The sequence below is a fragment of the Equus quagga genome, chromosome 3, assembly GCF_021613505.1.
Source record: "Equus quagga isolate Etosha38 chromosome 3, UCLA_HA_Equagga_1.0, whole genome shotgun sequence".
NCBI classification, from domain to species: Eukaryota; Metazoa; Chordata; class Mammalia; order Perissodactyla; family Equidae; genus Equus; species Equus quagga.
Window position 1 is genome coordinate 55,074,052 of NC_060269.1, and position 21,707 is coordinate 55,095,758.

Genomic DNA, 21,707 nt, shown 5'->3' on the forward strand with positions numbered 1-21,707 from the left:
GCTCAGTCAGTATCAGGCAAGCCCAGCCCAGACCCAAAGAATACCCCAGCTGACTCCAGCCCCAGTTGCCAAACCACAAAATCACGAATAAATAAATGGTTCTTATTTTAATCAATTGCGTTTTTGGGTGGTATGATTCTTAATCAAAGGTAACTGGTACATCCATCTTTCCCATACTGATGTGAATATTACTTTTCATACTCTAAATTCTCATTTACATATGTGTCTATTTCTTAGTTCCTTTTTCTGTTTCTTTGATCTATTTGCTTCTTCCTCTGGTAACTTCACACTTTGAAAATTATTGTAGCTTTATGACACATTTTACTATTTGGTAGGTTAATTTTTCCCCCACTGCCATGATTATTCTTTTTTATTTAGAAGAAACTTGTCAAATTCTCCATAAAGTCTTGTTAGGATTTTATTTTTAATTGTATTACTCCTTTGGAATATTTTGAATTTTCAGTGCAGAAGTGGGTGAAGTCTGTTATCTGCTTTTATGTCCTTCAGCAACATTTAACGTTTTTCTTCATAAAGGCCCCACACAATTTCTTGTTATATTTATTACCTGCTGTATCAGAGTTCAACCAGACAAGCAGAACCAGTGGGAGATAGATCTTACGAGATTTGTGGTAAAAAATTGGTTTTTGTGATTGTGGATGCTAGTTGAAGGCCAGTCCAAGTCAGTAAGGCCATCAAAAAGGGCAGGCTGGAGCTTTTGGGCGTGGGCTGAAACTACTGCCCACAAATGGAAGTCCTTCTTTCCAGAAGCCTCAGTTCTGCTTTTAAGGCCTTAGACAGATTGAATGAGGCCCACCCGGATTAACTAAAATAATCTCTCTCACTGAATATGGATTTTAGTCATGTTTACAAAATACCTTCCAAGTAACACCTGGATTAGTGTTTGATTCAGTACTGGGGATATTAATCTAGCCAAGTTGACATAAAAAAACACCATCGCATTTGTGTTTTTTTGTTCTAGGTTTTTCATTGTTTTCTGTTAATTGATTTTCAATAGAAAAACAAATGATTTAAAAATATTTTTCTTGTATTTGTACCTCTATGCTTTTATTGTTTAATTGTTCTTTCGTGTCTTCAAACAAGAATAATATTTCCATTTCCAATATTTTTGTTTTTTACAATCTTTTCTTATTTCGTTGGTCAGAACTTTCAAGGGCCAGCCAGGTGGCACAGCGGTTAAGTGCGCACGTTCTGCTTCGGCGGCCCCAGGTTCGTTGGTTCGGATCCCAGGTGCGGACATGGCACCGCTTGGCAAGCCATGCTGTGGTAGGCATCCCACATATAAAGTAGAGGAAGATGGGCACAGATGTTAGCTCAGGGCCAGTCTTCCTCAGCAAAAAGAGGAGAATTGGCAGCATATGTTAGCTCAGGGCTGATCTTCCTCAAAAACAACCACCACCAAAAAAACAAAACAAAAAAAAAAGAACTTTCAGAAAAATCTTGAAGGATAGAATGATAATACTTCTGCTCCTATGGGCTTGAGGGCATTATGCTAAGTGAAATAAGTCAGACGAAGACAAACACTGTATGACCTCACTTATACGTGGGATCTAAAAAACAAACTAACAAATGGAAAAAACCCACACTCATAGAAAAAGATCAGATTTGTGGTTAACAGAGGTAGGGGGTGAGGGGAGGGGGAATTGGATGAAGATGGTCAAAAGGTACAAACTTCCAGTGTACAACACGCAACGTACAACATGTTGACTATAGTTACACTGCTGTATGGTATATTTTAAAGTTGCTAAAAGAGTAGATCCTAAGAGTTGCCATCACAGGAAAAATTTTTTTTTTATATCTATATGAGATGAGGCATGTTAACAAAACTTATTGTGGTAATTATTTCACAACATATGTAAGTCAAGTCATTATGCTCTTCACCTTAAACTTATACAGTGCTGCATGTCAATTATATCTCAATAAAACTAGAAAAAACACTGACTAGTGACTACTGTTCCTAACAGAATGACCCAAGAGACAGTACTATTAGATATATTTGATTACTTTAGTTCAATAAAAAGCTCTGATCATAGAATAATACAAAAAAAAGAGACCTGTTTCTTGGATTTCAGACTAAGTTATTCAGAGCAAACTTCTTTTTGGAGATGAGTTAAAAAATCTGTGTAAAACGTGAAAGCATCTTCTCAAAAGCTTCAAGCAGCTAAGAAGATAGTAAGGAATTAGAGAAAAAGAACCGAGAATTTGAGCCAGGAGGCTATGTCCATTTTTGCCCCCGGACTCTTTCCTGATCAGGAAGATACAGCAGAGAGCTGTTTTCAGGAGGTCCATGGGGGTAAATTGTAATCCAGGGCCTGCCAATGCTGGGTGCCTTGCAGACCATCCTTCGCTTGGCGCTGACTCCTCAAAACAGGACTGTTGTAGTAAGGACAATCAAAAAGAATGTAGTCCTTGCATGGATTTCCACCCAGATTCCGGCAATCTTGGTGGCCAGCAAAATTCCAAGCCTTTACTTAGGTTGAGGTGACCCAGATTGCTAATGCCCAGGTGCTTGGCAAAAGCAATTCTTTAAAAATTCTCTTTGGAGAAAGATTACATCATTTTGGTCTGAAATTATTTCTGCAAATAGTTTTACAAGTAAAATAGCCAGCATACACTCAGGAAGAGACCCACAAGTGATAAGACTCTGTAAACCAGAACCAATAGTAATAACCAATAACAGAAACAAATTTACAAAGACTCTTGATAATGGAATTATTGGGCAGAGAATCATAGAGAAACTTCTTACTTTGTTACTGCTTTGGGAGAAAATTACTTTGGTGTCTGCTTGTTCATCATGACATTTGTTCCTGGTTTCCTATAAATGCCATTTACCAAGACTTTTGTCATGAACTTTGTGGATTTCCTAACATTAAACCATTATTGCATTTCTGAAATAAATCCAAATTGATGTTAGTGTTTTAAAAAAGATATACCTCTGATTTTATTTGTTAATATTGTTATATTTATACTCGTAAGAGATATTGGCTTTTTTTTTGGAGCCATCTGTCAGATTTTGGTATTGGGATCTTAAAAAGAATGGAAAAAACTTTCCAAAAAACTTTTTATGATGTGTATTTGTGTTGTAGGTGGTCAAAATTATTAAGGATTGTTTATTTTATTGGTCTATTTAATTTTAGATTCTGCTCTTTTTGGTTTATAATTGCAGATGATTTTGAGCATCTTTGCAATAGCATTTATTTTCTTGTGAACCGATTATGTCCTTAATCTATTATCTTTGGTTAGTTTGTTGGTCATACTCATAGATTTTTAAAAAGCTTTCCACATATTAAGGAAATTAACTCCTTCCCATTATAAGTGTTACAAATATTTCCCCCAGTTTTTAATTTTACTTTGATTTGTTTATTGCATTTTTCCCAATAAAAAGTTACAATTTTAAATCAATTTTATCAATCTATTTTATCTCTTCTGTGTTTTATGTTTTGCTTAGGAAGGCCTTCATCATTCTAAGATTATTTTAAAAACTCCCATAGTTTTCCTCTTTTATCATTTCAATTTTTTTTGGAGGAAGATTAGCCCTGAGCTAATATCTGCCACCAATCCTCCTCTTTTCTTGCTGAGGAAGACTGGCCCTGAGCTAATATCCAAGTCCATTTTCCTCTACTTTATATGTGGGATGCCTGCCACAGCATGGCTTGACAAGTGGTGTATAGGTCCACACCAGGGATCTGAACTGGTGAAACCCAGGCCACCGAAGTGGAGTGTGTGAACTTAACCACTGCGCCACTGGACCAGCCCCTATCATTTCAATTTTTGATGTTTAAATTGATAGTCTGTTTGGAATTTATTTTGAAGCAAAGAATGAGGAAGAAATCCAATTTTTCTCCTGAGATGGCTATAATAAATTGTAAAACATGATTTAATAAATCTTTTTACCTCAGCTGATTTGAAATACTGCTTTTTATTCCCATTTTTATTTTGATCTATGTCTTGACTTTCTGGTCTGTTCTATTGATTTGTCTTGCCATTGCCAATACCAAACATTTTTAATTTCTCTAGATTTAGAATACACTTTAATATCTATATTTTCTAGTGGTTTATAATCCTGACTCTATTATTATATTTACTTTTTAAAGCACTTTTAGGTATATAGAAAAATTGAGCAGAAAGTACAGAGAGCTCCCATATATCCTCTCTCCTCCACTGCTTTACTCCACACAGCTTCCCCTTTCCAGCAGGGTTCCCTGTGTGTTGTACAGTTCCGTGGGTTTTGGCAAATGCAGGATGTCATATGTTCTCCATTACATTACTTTACAGAACAGTTTCACTGCTTTAAAAATCCTCTGCGCTCCACCTTCCTCCCTCCCACCCCCAGCCCCTGATAGCCACTGATCTTTTTATTGTCTCTGTAGCTCTGCCTTTTCCACAATGTCATATAGTTGGAGTCATATATGGTTTTCTTTTTAAAAAATGTATTTTTTGCCTCCCTTAAAAAAAATTAAGACTACATATTTTTAGAGTAGTTTTAGGTTCACAGTGAAATTGAGGGGAAGGTACAGAGATTTCCCATATACTCCCTGCCCCCACACATGACAGCTTCCCCCTTTTATTATGCGTTCTTTATTTCTTATTTCCCCTCTCTAGATGTCTGGAAATTATATATTCGAAATCTATCCTACTAGTGGATGCACTTACATTTTAATAATCATTTTGGAATTTCATTCCTCGAGCAAAATAAAAATTTAAACTATATCTGAAACCTCCCCATCGCTGTAAAGATGAGAGTTTTAATATTCCTGACTTATTCTTTCTTTTTCTGTTTCTGCAATGTTCAGGTTTAGTTGAAATCATCTGGATTTTTACTTCCAGTTTGAAATCAAAATGTTTAAACATGGTCTGTTCTATTTAAGAGTTCTTTAACAATCGCTTTCAATGTTACCAGTACATTAGCTAATATTTAACAGTAAGCTTTACTGGGTTCACAGTTCACTGCTTTTTCTTTTATAACAGATCTTTTTGTTTCTTGAGGTTTCTATTCTGATTCTTTTGTTATTTCACCAGTCTACTTTCTTGAGTAGTTTTGTTAATCATGGGTGTAGAGAGGAGCGGCTGAGTCCTCCGGTGCTGAAACTGACTTTCTTCTGTCCTCGCGGAGGAGCCATCCTTTGGCCTCAGAATGCCGTCGGTGTTGCTCCAGTCTCTCAGCATTTACGTAGCAAATGCGAATTTCAGCCTTAGCCCAATATCTTTGCTATGAGATAACCTGTTCATTCTGAAGCTTATAAGATTTTCTATCTATCCTTTGAATTAACATTTTTCATCAGGACATGACTAGGTATGTGTTTTCTACCATTAGAATTTCCTTCAATATGCCAAGCTCCTCCCTGCCTTAAAGACTTTACTCCAGCTCTTCCTTCTTTTCAGAATGATCTTCCTCCGCACATTGCAAGGCTGCCCCCTTCCCATCAACAGGCCTCAATTTGAACCTGTCAGATCCTTCTCTGATCACCACATGTAAAACATCTCCTAATCATAGTCATTCTTGATCATATCTATTATCCTTTTATTTTCTTCATACAGTTGGTCATGGTCTGATAGTCTCATATTTATTTGTATGTGCTGATTGCTTTCCCCTTCCCACGATTGTATAAGCTCCGTGAGGGCAGAGACATTTCCTGTTTTATTCACTGTGTATCTTTGGCTCTTGAAATATTGCCTAGCACATGGGAGGAGCTGAATGAATGAAGGAGAAAAATATGAAAAAGCAGAAGCTGCTTTCGTTTTTTCTGGGATTTTCCAAGAGGTTTTCCATGCAATCAATCTTCTTTCCTCTATTTAATTTTATAACCTCCCAAACTGCCGTCCAGTCTTCTGGTCTACCTCAGGGGTTTTGTTGAGAAGTAAAGTAACTACACACACACACACACACACACACACACACGCACTTGCAAAGAGCAAATACTTGCACACAGAATGAACTTAAAGGAACTCTGGCATTGCGGAGAGCTGAATTATTCAGCTGATTTAATAAAGTTCACAAAATCTCTGGAGTATTTGGTAGAACTCCTGTCCTCTGTTTCACATTATTTAAATTATCTGAAATACGATCCAGTTCCTATTTCTGTTTACTGTCTTGTCACAGCCACAGAGTATTGAATGTTGCTTTTGTTGTATCTTGTAAATATGATTTGACAGGTATCAAGATTATTTTGTAAATGGACCTGTTTTTGTTAGAGATGTAGCTTAATATGATTTGGTTTGACTAATATAACCAGGCTTTGTCAATGGAAGTTATCCTCCGAAATCTAATATTAATATTAAGACCATGTTCTTCAGCTACTATTATCTGGAACCTGTGGTTAAGACTAGAAACTTGGACTCTCCACTCCAGTATTTTTGCTTTACCATATCATTATCTTGTTTAAAGCACCAGAGTTGAAATTATAAGCTGTTATAACTAATGTTTTCCAATGAGAAAATTTTATTTATTGGTACATAGTAGATGTGCTATAAATTTGTTGAGTCTATGCATGGATGAATAAAAATAAATACTAAAAAGAACTCAAACAAATGATTACTTATGCTTTTGTTATTAAATCTTTCTGGAATGATTAGGGATGTCTTTGAAGAAATAGAAGGAAGAGAGGTGAAGAAGGGTGGGCAGAGTGGAAAACAGTCATGCTTGGATAAATATAAGCAATGACTTTATGCTGAATTTCTGCAAAATTCTCATCATTTGTTGTTAGTCCACTCTATAAAACCAATTTATTGTAGAGATTGCTGAGCAAAAAATGTAATAGCTGCAAGAAAGCTGGCAGTCATTAGCGCTATTCACCAAATATTACCAGTTCTCTGTCTTCTGGGCTCTGGTAGAGTCAGATTTCCTTGTGTCCTTGTGATTGTGTGGGCCTGTGTGACTGCTTGTGGACAATGAGTTGAAAGCAGAAATGACAATGACAAATGTCATGGTCAAGCAGAGCATTTCGTTAGTAAGATGAGACCTCCCAGAGCTCCCTTTTCTTCCGGCATGATTGCTAGCAGGGTTCCTGATGGTTGCTGCTCCATTAGCCTGGGTCCTGGAGGGAAGACGATTTGGAGTTCCCAACTGAGTACCAAGAATCACATATTGATCATGTGCTGTGAATTAGAAATAAATCTTTTTTGTTTAAGACACTGAGAATTGGGGTAGTTTGTTAGCGCAGCGTAACTGGGCCCGTTCTGACTGATACACAGAATTTATATAAACTACTCCAAGTGAAAACTTGGTTTCATCTTTTGCTTTGAATGCTATTTCTGGGCCCATCTCTCTGGCACTCAACTCTCTGGCCTGTTTCTTAAGGCCTTCCAACAGCTTTTGGAGTTTACCTCCTCATTCCATCTTGAATCTTACTGCCTTACCCAGCTGACAGGCACAAATACAACACATAAAGCTTTTATTACAAATTTAAGATTTGAGGTGTGTACTGTCTCTTCATCTCCCACTTCTTTCATTTCTTCATTTCTTCATTCATGAACCATATATCGACCATTTGCTATAAGCCAGTTTTAACTACCAGGATAAGATGGCAAACAAAAAGTCATAGAAATTACATTCTACTATTTAGAAAGACAAAAATTAATAAAAAATTATACAAGTAGGGACCAGCCCGGTGGCCCAATGGTTGTGTTCGCGTGTTCTACCTCGGTGGCTCTGGGTTTGCCAGTTCAGATCCTGGATGCAGACCTATGCAGCACTTCTCAAGCCATGCTGTGGCAGGTGTCCCACATATAAAGTAGAGGAAGATGGGCACAGATGTTAGCTCAGGGCCAGTCTGCCTCAGCAGAAAGAGGAGGATTGGCGGCATATGTTAGCTCAGGGCTAATCTTCCTCAAAAAAAAAATTATACAAATAAATGTTAAATTATAACAGTGATAAGTGCTATAAGGAGGAGGCACACATTTCTATATCTATTTATCTATCTATCTATCATCTATCTTCTAGCTAATGATAATGATAAAGCAAAGTGGCAAAATGTTCATAATTAGATAATGTGGGTAAGTAAGAATGATGGTATACAGAAATTTTTGTACTATTCCTGCAACTTTTCTATAATTTCTGTGAACTTACAGAATGGAATTCTGTCAAAATTAAAAAGGCTTTTTCAGGCACTAACTGGTATGGTAGCACATACCTTTGCTGGCCAGAATCACCTGGGTTGGCAACCTCAGTTTAGTACTTGATTCAAACTCTTAGCCAAATTATATTGTCTGGCGTTGCAGTTCCTCTTTCTGTGTCTGTGCTAACCATTGTCCCAGCAAAATCCTGTGGCCCACACACAGTAATAAAAGAGAATGCATTTTAAATTGCACTTTGGATTAAAGCAAAAAGCAAATAAATAAGAAGCCGTTTTTCTTTTTGTTTTTAAAAAAGTGATACGTAATAAATACAGAAAATCAGGAAAAGGCACAGGAAGCCTGATGAAAAATGAAAATTACTCATAACTAATAAGTCAGTGATAATTGCTATTAACATATTGGCAAATTTCCTATCATGTGTTTTTGGTTTTCGATTAGCAGTATTAATTATCTGTTGTCTGTAACAAATTACCCTGAAACTTAGCTGCTTAAAACAATAAACCCTTACTATCTCACAAGAATCTAGGATTGGCTTAGCTGAGTGATTGTGGATCAGAATTTGTTATGAGATTGCCATCAGTTGTCAGCCAGGGTTACAGTCATGTGATGAGACTGGAGAACTGGCTTCCAACCTCATTCATGCAGCTGTTGGCAAGGAGTCTTCGCCAGGTAGGCCTCTCTCTAGAGCTGCTCATATGACATGGATGCTGGCCTGTCTGAGTGATGGCTGAGAGGGAGAGAGAGAGGGAGATAGAGAGAGAGAGAGAAGCAAGACAGAAGCTGCAGTCTTTTATAACCTAATCTTGAGAGTGATATATCATCTCTGCTCTATTCCACAGGTCCTGCAGGCTAACCATGGAACAATGTGGGAGACGACTAGAGAAGGGTGTGAATACCAGGAGGTGGGAAATGTAAGGACCATCTTGGAGACTTGCTACCATGTAACATTCTATCATAAGCATTTTCCCACATTATAAAATATTTCCTATGACATTATTTTAACAGAGCAATGATATTGAATTTATTAACAATTTTATTAATCAAATTAATGTTTTGATAATAATTAATTAATACTTAATTGTATTATATTGCTATGGGCCTTCAAACTCAGGTACAAAGGGACATTATAAAGTTATTTTAAAAAAATCAGGCCAGAATTTATGGATCCATCCAAATCAGTGCTGTCTTGCTGTCCTTTAAAGTGCTCGCCTTAGGAACCCATGAACTTATTCCAGATGTTGCTGTTGTCACAAGCATGCCTGGGGTTCTTCTTGTGAAACTACAGCTAGAGTCTTACAATATATTATTTTCAGTAAATTCAAAAGTAATGAGAGTCAGTTATGTTAACACCTAGAACATAAGTTGAATTTTTCTTGTTCTTCTGCTGTTCAGTTGCAATACTGAGCCAGATGTATTAGTCAAAAATGTGTTTTGAACACTCAACTGTAGCTTAACAAATGCTATTTCTTTGCAAAATCAGTCACCATATGAATGAACTACATATGGGACGAACATTGTTGATTCAGAGATTTCAGCTCTGGGGCCTCTGAATGTGCCCCACTTCCCACCCTTACCCTCACCCCAGCCATCTGCCCAGTGAGTATCCTGAAGCACTTTTTCCTTGTCTACTTCTTAGAATAAGTACTATATTTAAGGAAACTTACATCTGCCAAAGTATAATATTGTATTTATGTTAGCCATCAATTTTGTTGGCAAAAGGAAATCATGGACTATAAAAGCAACATTGGGGCAGAATCAAGTCTTATTTGACTGTTTCCCCGTGGTGCCTGGCTTACAGCAGGTAATTAATTCATGCTGGTTGAATTAATGACACATTGAAATTCTGGTGTCATAAAAAATGACACTTAAGCTAATGGTACTTACCTGGTAGTGTAAATCTTAAAAGCAGTCATGCTGACACTTGGTATCACAGTTTCCTTTTTTTCCATCTTATGTTGTGACATCACAGAATTTCTTCATTTTTCTGAGTCTTGTGGTAACATTAGTTGGGCTAAAATAGCATACTGAAAAACACAGACATTTCCCCACCCCAAAACTCCCCAAATAAAACACAATCACCACCACAACAAACCAAACACCCAATTAATATCAGACCTTTTAAAAAGCTGGAATCTTATTCTAACTTTCCTTGAAGCTGTAATAGGTTGAGTTGCACCTTTGCCACACTAAAAATTATTACAGTTATTGGTTTTCTCTAAGACATCCAGAAAGATGCATGTGTGTACTGTACATGTAATCATAGTCTTTTCAAACAGTTGCTCTGGGGACAGGATGAGGCTGTGGGGACATAAGCAAATTGCTACTATTCTTCCAGAAAGCCAATGTTATATTAGCAGTTCTATTTTGGAGGAGGAAAAAATCCAATTTCAAGGCTGGCATAAATATTATGCTCATCACTCACTCACTTCCTTACATAAGTGGCAGAAAATTCTGTGATTTCATGCCAAGCCCTCCAACAAAGTCATTGCATGGCTTTTTGCTTTACTTAGTTTCTTCCTACTTTAAAGAAATAATTTATACTTCCCAAAAGAGTTAGAGGCAGCTTCCAATGTTGAAACATTGAGAGCAGACCATTAAAAATAAAAACAGAACAAATCCTAATGAAAGACATAGAAATTCCCAATAGGAGTTCTATAATGAGACAAGTCATTGGACCTCAGAAACGGTCTGAATAGTATGCATTTAATGAGGCTCTGGTGAAACCATGGGGAAGCAGCCATTCCCTCAATGCAGATGAGTCGTTCCTGTCAGCATCATCCTCAATCATTGGCTAGCTCTCTCTCTCTCTTTTAAAATATACCTTTACACTCACGGAAAAGTTGGCAGAAAAGAACAAGAAGTCCTGGATACCTTTTACCAAAATCACCAAATTGTTTACATTTTCTCCTATTTTCTTGCTTGATCACTCTCTCGCTCTGTCCCAGCCCCGCCCTCCCCCCGCCCTCCCCTCCCCCCCACCTCGCTTTTTGGGGAACGATTCGAGAGTAAGTTGAAGACATCACACCCTATACCATGAAATGCTTTAGTGTTTCATTTCCTTCAAACAAGAAAAGGACAGTCTCTTGCTTAATCAGTACAATTATCAAAACGAGGAAAATTAACAATGATACTATAGTTACCTGATCTATGAAGCTTACTCAAATTTTGTCAATTGTCTGACTAATGTCCTTTAGAATAAAAGGAAATAAAAGTTTTGTGAGCCAGGACCCAATCCAGGATGGCATATTGCATTTAGTTCCATGTCTCTTTAGTCTCCTTTAATTTGGAACAGTTCCTCTGCCATTCTTCATCTTTCATGACCTCAAAAATTTCGAAGAGCATTTTGAAAATGCCTTCCAATTTGGGTTTGTGGTCAGATGTGGGTTATGATTTTTGGTAGGAATATCACAGACATGATATGGTGTCCTCCTTCATGTGGCATGTCAGGAGGCACACGACGTTGGTTTGTTCCAATGCTGGATGTTAACTTTGAGTAGCTTTTTGAAATTCTACCTTGTCTTCTGTGATGCGAGGCAAAATGATGGCTTCTGAGACTCTTGAACTCACAAATTGACAGTGGCTCTACTGGTTATTCTCCATTTGTCCCCATCTGTCGTTTATTCTCTTCCCTTCTTTGCTCTCTTCCATATACTAGAGGTTGATTCCTGAGGACCACATCATCTGGGTCCCCCTGCTTTTGGCTTCAGAACAGATTCAGCCAATGGGAAATACCAACAGGAGATCATATCTTTAGCAGTGGCTGCAACCCTCTGTGACCACACCTCCTGCTCTCCGCCAGCTCGTCTCGCCCTCTCAGCCCAGGGGTCATGGTGGCTTCCCGCTGTTACCAGTCTGAAGGTGCCTCAACATGCCTTGTTGGTTCCCTTAACTGCTCGCACCTCTAAAAGTAGTCTTTTGTTGAAGATTCTTCATTTTTTTAGATCTGAGTTGAATTCTTTTTCCTGCTACGACTCTTCTTGGTCCAGCATTCACTATTTGTGGTATTTCCGGGGAACTTATCTGGAGAAAGAGACAACCTTTAGAAAACTGTTGACGCAAAGGCTGTGATATGACTTATTGTTAAGAAGAACAAAAGCCAGTTTGGATCATTTACTACAGGGAGGCACCAAATGGAATCCTGAAGAGCTGCAAGACATATTTCTTTTCCCTCAAAGTGCTTAGAATGGAACTGGGGAAGCAGATGGTCCATGACAGAGGAATTTGGAAAGGAGATCTTTGAAGACTGGAGCAATGAAGGAGTTTTCTTGGTTACAGCAGAGGAAATGCAAGGAATTAAAGTGCATAGTGTCTTCTGTTGGCCAGGCATGTTACCCACTGCTTTGCATTGGTCTCTCTCTCGTCTCATAGTAACCCCTTTTTACAGGTGAGGACACAAAGGCTCAGACGAGTCAAGTAATTTGCCTGAAGTCATAGATATAACTCGTGAATGTGTTGGAATTCAAACCTAGTTTTGTCTGAAATATAAAGCTCATGTTCTTTTAATTATAAAAGCAATCAGGAACAAGAAAGAGAGTTTCATAAAGGAGAGATGGTGTGAGAAATGTCAGGGAAGTAGAAATGTTCACGATGTTTGGAGTCATTAACTGCTGTGGAAAAATAAAAAGCACACAAGAAGGACCAGAGTCTAGTGGAAGCATGGGGTTTGCCCAGACCAGCCTCTGGTTCTAGAAACCAGGGTGAGTGCTATTGCCTATGGTCAGAAGCCAATGATCAACTGACATAGTGTAGAGGAAAGGTTATGCAAGATGAAAGTTGGCCATCCACCAGAGTGGGATTGTCCAGACATCTCATTAACGGTTGGTGAAAATATCTTGAATATAACAATCTGCCATTTTTGCAGCCATTTAATTAGAAAAAAAAATTTAGATGAGAAATAGTTAAATGTTTTATCATCACATATCTTGAGTTAATAACAAATTAAAATTTAGTCCAAAGGATTGTGTACTATAATTAAATATTTGACTATATAAACCATAAGTACTTGGGTTTACATGGCATCTTTCCTCCAAAGACTTAAAAGCTGGCAACCAGAGACAGGTAAGATAGTTTTAAGTGGCAGAGCAAAGGCCAGTCTTAGAATTAAACATAATTAAACCAACACAGATATAGCATTTTACAGTTCAAAGTGCTTAAAATATCCATTATCCCCTTTCTTCTTCACAAGGATTTTGTAGGACAAGTGCTATTAATATTATCACCATTTTACAGTCGTCCAGCTCTGAGTTACTATTCTTCATTGAATGGGCGGAACAAGTCTCTCATGGCCTGTGTTGAGGCCTGTTGCCTTCTTCTAGGCGCCTTCACTCTCCTCCAAGTCACTGTCTTCACTTTCTAACACCTACTTTGTCATAGTCTCTTACTTTCAGCCAACCATCTTTCCCAGCTGAGGTATTAACTGATATTTAAGGTCATAGTTGATAATCATTTAGGATATCTCCTTTCCTAGGGGAGTCTGAGTTTTAGTGGAGAACTCTAAAATGAGGAGATGGCTACTCAAAGAAAGGAAGCTTTAGCAGTTCAATCACAGTTGATTTGGTATAACATTCTAGGGTAAGGAAATCCTATGTACTACATTTAAGGACAGTCTGAGCATGACCATCAGAAGTGCAGAGAATGTGGCATAGACCCTCTGTGAGGTAAAGATGGAGCGGAAATGCTTTTGGTTTGCTTCTTTTTTTCTGCAGACCTATTTGCTTTTCTGTGAGTATGTGAGGGATCGGGAGGGGGTGGTTCCTGGAAGCATCTAAGCCTGGTTGTGCGTGCAATGGGCTTGGCCTTAGCACCCCATACTCCTTTCTCTTCTTAAGAGAACAACAGAAAAGATGACAAATGGATGGCTTCCACTGTCAGAACATTATAATGGAGAACTGTTACCCTACTTACTGCTCCCAAAGAGTAATGTAGAAATGAAAACTTGGAAGGCCACCTCCCAAATCCTGCTGACATCTGCCTCTCCCGCAAAGCAGTCACAAGAAAGAAAATTTGGTTTTTGCAAAGCATACCCTTTGTAATGTATATCTGTCCTCTTGGTTCCAACAGATAATTTCTCTTAGGTTAGGAGCACAATGTTGATTTATTGGGTTTAGCATAAAATTTCTGGAATGGACAGAGAAAAAGTAAGAGATGTTAGGGTTTTTTTTTTCTCCCTTATTTGGTAGGAAATAACACTCAAAGGTCTTAGGAACAATGATGATAATTCTTCTCTCCTGTCTTTGCAAACCCAAGCAAAGAAAAGCAGTGCAGAGCTACTCTCTGTCCTTAGCTCCCAAGAACCTCAAACCATGAGTCTCTCTTGGACATTGCATGGGGCAAACAGCCATTTCTATGGATGGAAAGCAGGTCATAACAAAGGGGAAATTAGAGACCAGACTTTTGAGAAGTATCTCTTTCCACACATAGGAGAGTGAGGTATTTTTCTTCCACCCAGCAGTAGTAAAAGCATGGAACAACTCCCCATAAGGGTTTGCAGATGGGATCAGTAGTTTGTTTCCTTCCCTTACTTGAGATGGGGGTAAGTTCCTAAAACAGAGTGTATTCTTTACTGCTGAACTCTTAGGACATGTGCCTTTCATCCTTCATTCTTCAGCATCATGAGTGAACACTCATTCTTCTGACATTGGTCAATCCAGTTCTCAGGTCCAGCCCGGATGGTCTGCATTCCTAACTACTGTTTCTACGTCTGATATTCAGTGACCCAGAATTGCTGTATCCCAAATTCAGGCTGTGCAAAGCTTGAGTCCTTCCCTTCCACCCTAAAGCTAAAATTTAAAGTACAGAAAAAGGTAAAGAAAGATTAATTTAATATAAACCCAATGCAGAGGCAAGGCTGCTCATAGCTTTGCCATCTGGAGTTTTGGTAAATTAGATTTAGATGATCTTTTACAAACTAGAGTTCACCTTCAAAGAGGCCAAATGCTATTTCCTGTCAGTTTTCTTAATTACCTGTCAAGCATAATTCCTCCTCTCTCAGCCTAGAACTGATTACAGTGAGGGAGGCATAAGCCACAGCTGATCCAGCCGTCATTTATAGCAAAACAAAGTGGCTCAAATCGACGCGGTGCTGCCGTCAGCCAAATCTTAGAATAAAATACTTGAGGGGCAACTGCTCTCTCCTTCAGAAAACTGTACAGCTTTAGAGCTTCCTTATTGTCTGGGGTTTCCAGATCCACCCCCCCCCCCCCCCAACTAAAAAAAATCCCTTATAAATGAGCAAATTCCATCTATCTATATGCAAGGACTGTGAGTCATGGAGCCCAGAGAAGTGCAATAGTCCATTGTGAGGGTGAGAAGACGTAGGTGTTAAACAAGATCACAAAAGAACCCCAGTCCTCGCTTTCAGCTCAGCCCACGTATCCCGGCTGTGAATCTCCATGGCACATTCAGGTTCTTGCAGTGGTGCTCATTTTAATCTTATGATTTAGAGTTTCTGCGTATTCATTGAAATGCTATGGGAATAGGTGGTATGCAAAAGCAGAAAGCAAGAGCAGGCTCAGAGAGCAAACATATCCTCTAGTGGGAAGGATTTGTAGGGAAAGAGAAGAGAGAGGAAGAAATATTAGTGTCTTGAGAATTTCCTCTTGTTGCTCTGTGCACAGAGTGACTTCCACAAACACAGGCCCAGACGGGGGTATAAACCAGCTAAAATATACTTCTGGTTCCATTCGTCTCTCACTTCGAGGAGTTTTTGTGTTGTTTCTCTGCGGGGAGTGATAGTACTGGTTAAGATCTCTCCCTATATTAAAACATTCCAGTTCCTCTCTGAGAAGATACGAATTATTCTGCATTGTGTTCTTCCATTCATCTACTTTTGATAGAGGGGAGTAAAAATAAAAAAACATCCAAGCATTAAAAATTGGACATACGCACACACGAATGTTGATGCCGGAAACTCTGAGGGAATCAGACAAGTCTGTTTACGGTCCTTCCCACTCATCTTGTTCATGCCTGACTCTTGCCTCACTGGGAATGGCCTTGAGCCAGTGCTGCACACAAATGCCACCAACCCTTACAAGTTCAGCTTTGGTCTCTATCCTCCACAAAGCCGTCCAACACAACCTTTGGGCTCCTTTGTGTCACTATTGCACAGATTCTGTATTTGTTTCTTTCCTGGTTTTTTTCCACTTAGAATGTAAGCAATTCCAAGTTTGGACTTAATCTTTAGTAAATGTCTTCTATAGTCACACAGCAGACAGCACAGAGCACGTAGTGGGGTCCTCAATAAATCTCAGTAGAAGGTGGGAGTCAGAGAGAACAATTAGGGCTAGGAGTTTCCTGCTAGAAAGAAGAAGAGGGGGAGGAAGGGATGTAAGGCTGTGGAAGGGTGGGGAACTCCCCAGCTGACCATTTGCTTATGAAATGCCTTCACCTGTTCTGGGAGAGAGTGGGATGCATATTTGTTTCCACGCCCAACAGCTGAAGGGTAAAAATGTCCCAGCTGAAATCTCTTTCGCAGGCATCTGTCTGGACTTTGACCATTTGGGCTGCCATGCGCTGGGGCTGAGTTCTCTCAGGAATGGGCTGGGGGACACTTGTGCTGCCGTACCCAGGGATCCCCTGTTGGGGAGGCATTGAGAAGACAGCACTGGTGTCAGCATGGGGAGGGTAGTTCACCACCACCCCTCCTCTGAAGGGAGGGTCAGAGGCTCCACCCGTCACCCCTCCACCCCAACTCCTCCCAGGGATATCAGAGTTGGGAAGGCTTGCTGACAGTGTTTTATTTCTGAAAAGAAACAAGGAAGAAATATCAGGGATCTATGTCCAGAAGATACCCTAGAGAAACAATGGTCTGAGCATTGTCCTTTGTCCTGGAAGGTGTGGGGGGGGGACTGTGAATCTGAATTAATCTTGCTCCAGGATGAAAAAGTCAAGGCACAGCATCTGTGGGCATGTTTTATTTACAGAGAAGTGGAAGCAGTGGGGCCGTGTCTTGGACAGACTGTTCTAGTCTTCTTTAGTCAACACAGGCTGGTGATTTCCAGGGAGGACTCAGAAAGCTGTCCTTAGCAGAGGAGATACAAGGCTTGTGTTTCCATAGTGTGGACGGAAGGAAAACAACAAGCTGTCAATGGCCACGTAGCTATAAGACTGTGGCCAGAGAAACAAGCTAAGGCAGTGTTGGTCCTAGGATGGGTTTCTAAGAAGCAGGTACTGGGCAAGCCAGAGGGAGAATTGTCTTCTCTGGGCACGGAAGCGACGCAGAGAGTATAGTGGCTTTGGAATGAAATGGATCATCTCATCCCCTGTTCAAAACTCCCCCAATGCTTCTCATCTCTTTCCATGAGGATCTAGAGTTCTTTCCATTGGTTAGGCCTCCAGCCTCATCCTCCATCCTGCTCCCTGTTGCTCGCTGTTTCAGCCCTGCGGTGTCTGTGGTATTGTCACTGCAACAGGCTGCAACCACTACTACCTCACGGCCTTTGCTCTGCTTGGAAGGCTCTTTCCCAGATACCTGCATGGCTTTTCACTCACTTCCTTCAGGCTCTGCTCAGGTGTCACCTTCCCACAGAAGCCTTCCCTGGGCACCTCAGCCAAAATCGCACCCTTGTTCTGTCGCTCTCTGTCCCCTAAGTCGGCTTTGTTTTTCTTTGTAATAATCCTCACTCCCTGCCTATACATCTATACCTATCTCTCTATACCCATCCATACATATTTGTCTATCGTCTACTAGAATATGAGCTCCCTGCTATACTCTTGGGTCCTAGAACAGTGCCTGGCTCATAGCAGGCTCTTATCAAACATTTGTGGACCAAATGACTAAAGTGAATGTGACTTTGAATCCAGGCTCAGCTATTTATGGGTTGTGTCATCTTGGGAAAATTCCTTAACTTTTTAACCTGACTTTTGCTATCTGTGACCCATGCCGATTACACCTATCTCAGTAGATTGTGGTAAGGATATAGCACAGACAAGCCCCTCGTATGGTGCCTGGCACATGGCAAATGCCCAATAAGTGATGGCAATGATTTTTAGCTTGGTTTAGGATTTTAAATAATCTACTTTGTCATCTACAGCTCTGAAGCGTTTTCTAGCCTAAATCCTGTCGGGTGACTTTTCTTGAGCCAGCAGTGCAGGGTGGTGGTGAAACTCCTACGGACAAGTACCATGGAAATGCCAGTTTCAGTGAGATGCTCGAGGGACAAAAAAAATCACAGGCTTCATTTTTCCTTAAAAATAACACACCATCTTTTTCCCAGGGGAGGGGGGATATTTTCACCTTCTTCCTTGTTGTTTCAGTTTATGGGAAGAGCATGTGAGTGAGGGTGCTTGTGTGTGTCTCTTGCAAGTTCATCTGTAGTCGGCCCCTGGGGAATGCTGGATCTATGACACACTTTATCCTTCTGAGAACAAAACCTTTCCCAGGTAAGTGCCCTTGGAACATATATTTATTTCTGTTTTATTTGATTCTTGTTTGTGTTGGAGGATGGTGACAGCTGGGTGATATAATAGAAAGAAATCTAAGAATAAAAAGAACCGGACCAATCTTAGTGCATTTTCTTTTTTCTCTTTAGAGACAGACAGTATTTGAAATTGTGGTTGTGGAGACCTGGTTTATTTGTCTATGTAAAAAAAGAGACTCATGAAGAAAATCTAATGGATAAGGAAAGCAAAATTTATGGCCGCAGATATACTGGGGTGTGCCAGATAAGATTAATATTTTGTTTCCTGAAAAATGTTTTCTATCATGCAGTGTTGCATGGTTTGTGTTTCTTTATTTGAGAGTTTCTATCTTGGGACATTAGTCACAATAGTTTTTTAACACAAAAGATAAAAAGAAAATCTTGGAGATATAGTCCGGGGAAAAACAAGTACAGAGGGGCAGGCTTGCTGTAGAAAACATTCCTTTATGAATAATTGATCTTCAAAATTTTTTGAAACTAGAGAAATAGCATATATAGAGTTTCATGCTTTATGAAACATCAGTGAGAACATTATTTACTAAAAGGGTTTGAGCATAAAAGTATAATTTTTTCAGGCACTGATGATTAAAACTTTTACTTATTTTACTAATTTCTCACTTCTTGGACTATTTAATTTTAAAATTTATTTTCTTTTTTCTTCTGTTTCCTGTCTCCCAAGATATAGGATTGGCTTATCTTTTGTTTACGAAATCAATATCTGGTGGAGTCCTGGACTGAAATGCAGGGACTCACTGGGCACCTCCTCGCTGTCCTAGCTGTAATTGTAAGGTCAGCCTGGCCCCTGATTAACTGTGTGACTTTGGATAAACCACTGCTCTTCTCCATGCTTCCTTTATTTGTTCTATAGGAAGAAGATTATAGCTAATGAAATTATTCATTGAAAGGTATTTGAATAGCCCAAACAAGAAATGATGCTAAAGCAGCATATTACTGAAAAGATAATTCCTTAATTTTGTACTTGCTTTAGGGAAAGGAGGACAAAAGAAAGACTTGGCAATTGGATTCTGTTCTGCGGTATAAGTTCCTGGTGCCCTCAGAAGACAAAAATGGGGTTCCACGGACCCAGCACCAACGGTTCTTTCTGTCAGAGGATCTGGCTCTGCTGGTCCCTCACTCCACTGGCCCCTTGGAGAAGGTGTGCCTGATTCTCAGGGAAAGCCCCAGGCTCAGGTCCTGGGAGTTTTCAGATGGCAGAAACTGTGATGACATAAAAATTTTCAATTTTCAAGTCTAAATTTTATTCTAGTGTGATCATCACGGTGGAAAGTCAAAGCAATTCATAAGCATGAAGTACAAGATAAATGAATAGATGATGCTTGCTCATATTTTTGTATGAAAGCTGGAAGCCAAGTGTTTAAGCCCACACAACTAACATCACTTTTGAACACTATACATGTCACATGTTGTTAGAATAAACTAAAAAGCAGGCAATTACTGAATGTAGTATTTTGGAGCGTGATGGCTGTTGAAGAGTGTTTGGCATAATCCTAACAGTCATTGCCTTGATTTTGTTCTTCTTATTTCTCGTCTGGATGATTGAAATAGGCTTGCAATTGGACCTCTTCCTCAGCAGCCCTCCCATCTGTCCTCCGCGCTGGTGCCAGAGAGATCTTCACAAAACACGACTTTGATCAAGTCCCACTTCATTTAAAATTCTGCACTGCCTCCTCAGCACCATCAGACTGGAGTCCAAATTCTTTAATGAAGGGTTCAGTGAGGACTGGTCTTTAAAAATTTGTTTGAATTTGGAAAATGTCATTGGAAGGGTTATCAGCAATTTTTGCTGTTGTGTTTTCTATTTGTTTGTTTTTGCTTTCTAGGCATAGAGATTGGAATTTATCTTTGGGAAATCCCCTTTGTTCAGAGACACCATCACGACAGTCACCTTTAGTTATGCAGAAGAAATAAGAGAAGTAATAAGGACTTAAATATTATTCTTGTGGATGGGCTGAAGTTTATGAGATACCCCAGTGGAAAATGCTTTATTTAATAGTGTAATACTTACAACTAAAATTTATTGAGCTAAGTGCTATGTGCCAGATATTCTTCTAAGATTTTTTTCTAATTGGGGTAACATGGGTTTATACCATTATGTAACTTTCAGGTGTACATCATTATATTTCAGCTTCTGTATAGATTACATCGTGTTCACCACCAAAAGTCTGGTTGCCATCTGTCTAAGCTTTTTGTATTAATTGATTTAATACTCTCTTACAATCCCTTACTATTGACGAAATGGAGACACGGAGAGGTTCAATAACATGTCCAAGGTCACGTAGACAGGTAGCTGGTAGAACTGGGATTTCAATCCACGTAGTACAACTGCAAAGCCCACATTCCCAAGCACTGCGTTCTGGAGCCTCCATTAGCAGGGCTAGGCCCCTGGAGAATTCGAGACGCCTTTCCCACCCACCAACCTGGATATCGGATGGATCTTTCTTCTAAGCATTTGGACATGAGAAGTGAGATCTGCAGCTTGATCACGGCTGGAGAAACATGGGGCTTTAATCTCTTTAAGCTGCTTTGGAGGAAGGACTGGAAAAGAGCAGTGCATCCAGGACTGAGGCGTTGGCGTCCCACATTGATGCTACTTAAAAATGAGTCACTCAGATATTAAGAAATATCCTGTGGACACTTTTTTTGGTCTTATTTGGTCACTCTTATTTCACACTTTTGAGAGTAAGAGGTAGGGTTTTATTTGGAGGGGTTGACTGTTCCTACTGTCAGCCATTCTGGGGAAGATAACCCACAGGTAGGCACTTGAATTGCTAGAGAAAATGTTTAGGTTTGGGGGTGTTCACAGAGTTGGACCTAGACTGAGATGTGGGGATTTGGGGGGTATCCCTTTGGTGGAGGTTGAATTAGCCGGAGAACTGAGCGGGGACTTAATGATTAGATCGGGCCTCTGGGCTCTAAGATCAATCCTTTCTCTTGGTGGTTGTAAATGAATCTATTTAATGTACTTTCCCCCCCCTTCTTTAACCTCTAAACTTTCAGTAAAGTTTTTTTAAGGGTCATAATTAAGTATGATGATGCATGTCAAAATCAGAGAAGAGGTGTCAAAGATCACATCTGTCTATCCTCCTCTTTCCCTGATCTTTTCCACATGGAACAATTGGATTTGCACCCAACACAGCACGTTTTTTCAGGCCTCTGTGCTTTTCCTCATACCAGACT